This window comes from Phoxinus phoxinus (assembly GCF_949152265.1).
Source record: "Phoxinus phoxinus genome assembly, chromosome: 16".
In the NCBI taxonomy this organism is placed as follows: domain Eukaryota; kingdom Metazoa; phylum Chordata; class Actinopteri; order Cypriniformes; family Leuciscidae; genus Phoxinus; species Phoxinus phoxinus.
Genome location: NC_136891.1, coordinates 487,805 through 490,304, shown reverse-complemented (window position 1 = coordinate 490,304; position 2,500 = coordinate 487,805). Strand labels below are relative to the sequence as shown.

The 2,500-nt window shown below is 47.6% G+C and overlaps 1 protein-coding gene across 5 annotated transcripts in view; it reads left to right on the top strand.

The window, feature by feature from the left end:
* The window catches only part of LOC307012494 (mitogen-activated protein kinase-binding protein 1-like), a 39,660-nt gene that overhangs the window by 20,337 nt on the left and 16,823 nt on the right, over nt 1–2,500 (top strand). The gene's annotated exons all lie outside the window — the stretch shown is intronic.

The window sequence follows — 2,500 nt, the reverse complement described above, 5'->3', positions numbered from 1 at the left end:
GGAGCGCACCTGATCTCTTCTGGTTCTGGTTCTGGTTCTGGTTCCAGCATAATAGCTAAAAGCAGACTCGCCGTGCTTTGAGTGAACTCTTGGTATTTCTAGTTGATGTGATCCTAATGATCTGAGTGATCTGTTGGGTTTATATTCAGTGAGCATATCTGCAATGTATTGAGGACCTAGGCCATTAAATTATTTATATACCAGTAATAATACTTTAAAATCAATCCTCAATGTGACTGGGAGCCAGTGTAAAGACCTGAGGACTGGTGTGATGTGGTCATGTGTTCTGGTTCTGCTCAGCGTTCTGTACGAGCTGCAACTGTAGGAGACTTTAATAGCATTAGGTAAAACCCACTCCATCGTTAATGTTCCACAGGTCAATTTCATTTCATACAGGTAATATATTTTACAACCAAAGTTTTTTAAACACAGTACGAGATGTAAACATCCTTTATGTGCGAGGACTTACCAATCAAATATTCGATCTTGACATCTGCAGGTACTTTGATGCTGCAGAATAGGAATTATGGGAGACAGTTTGTCATCAATATGGGAGGGAAGGTGGGCACCCTCTTCCACTGGTGTTTCGTTGATGAGCCCACACGTCTCCAGAGGGCTCAACGGCGATGCCGGTGTCCCAGGAACACCCCCTCAGCTACATTCCCCCCCCCTTGCTATTTTGGACCCAGTCAGACTCTTGCCTCTTTATCCAGAGCCCCTGCTCTTCTCTCTTCTGCTTCTCTCAGCGGCCTCCCATGCCGTTTTAATGGCGCAAGCTCTGGCTTCTGACTGCAAGGTCTCTTAGCAAGTTAGTACTACATGATGCCAGGAATCCTCTGCCTCCTACTTCCCCTGGGCGGATTTCAGAGTTCCGGCCGCAAAGTTGTATATCTTGAGCCAGCTCAGCATATCTTAGGTATTTACACTCATAAGCCTCTTCCAATGAATCTTCCCAGGGTACGGTGCGTTCAATGATGAAGACCTTCTTCACAGAGGGGAGCAGAGAACTATATCAGGCCTGAGGGTAGTGGTTGTAATCTCTGGGGGGAAACGAGCTGCCGACCAATATCCACCAGCATCTTCCAGTCGCAGGCTATCCTAAACTGGTCATGCTCCAGTGATGTTGGCCTGTTCCTGCTTACCTTCGCCCCTTCATGGACCAAGATGACTTGCGGGGAATCACTCACTGGTGCTGATACATATTTCCTCAAGGGTGGAGGCAAGGCTCTTAAGGACTTGGTTGCGCTGTCATGTGTAACGACCCTGGGTGAGGCGGACTGACTTTACACCCTGTCAGTATGTGCTTGAGGGAAGCTGGGCTGGAGCAGAAAGCACACCCAGGATCTTCACCACACCACTGATGGAGATTAGTTGGTGTTGGAAGGATGTCATAAGTATCTCTGATGATAAAGCTAAGCTGTTTGGCTTCCATGCTCCACAGTGGGTTCCAGCTGATGCTCCTCTTCTCCAGCCTATCCCACCGTGTCCACTGTCCCTGATTACCAAAGGGAGACTCCCTAGCCCAGCTTCTGCTTCCTCCTGTCCGCGTGTTTCCTCTACCACCGTCTTCCTTCGCTCCGCTGCTATGGCTTTGTTCCACTCTTGACATCTCGCTGTTAATGCAAGGCCGTCTGTCCCTTGCTGAACATGCCTCACAACATCTGCATGTTTGATTGCTCCACTGCACTGGCTGGCCTCCCTTTACGGCCTGCTGCCAAGACTGGTGCATTGAGTGAATCACGAGACATAGTGCTGAGTAACAGAGTCACCTGAAGTCTCACTTTAGCACACTTAAACTCTCCTGTGAGACTTGTGAAGGGCAGTTTGAGGACAGAACTTCTGTAGAGGTCTGAGTTGGTAGGACACCGTGGAACCCAGAGCCATGTCTTGATGTAACCCATCATTTCTCTGTCCAGTTTCTCCGCTGTGAGGATTGAAACTTCATAAACTATAAGGCACAGTCAGAACCCGTGGTAAAAGGCCAAATTGCAAACACCTGGCCTTCAATCTTCCAGGCAGTTGAGTGTTGTCAATGGCCCGTAGTCCACTACTGATCTCTTTCCGCAGTTGTTGTGCCTGTTCTATGTCTTTCAGGCTTGCATCATACCACCTGTCAAAGCTTTTCACAGGCCGCTCAGATACTGTTGGGATAGGGTCATTTCCGATGAAGAACTTGATGTCACGAAGATTTGGAAGGTTTTGTCTTCATTCAGGCCTGATATTCTCCTCGAGTTTTCTGAATAGTCTTCTAGTACATGGCACCGTGGTGGTCAGAGTAGTAATGTCATCCATATAGACTCTGAGGGGAGGCAGGCGCAAGTCTTAATTAAGCCGCTTGAGCCACCTTGAGGCTCGAATGATGACCTCCATGGCCAATGTGAAAGCCAAAGGTGAGATTGTGTATCATGTCATAATGCCTCAGAGGTGGTAAAACAAAATTGCAAATCTTGAAATGGTTGTAATGGTGTCCAGAATATAAACAAAGTTGAAAGGAGATTAT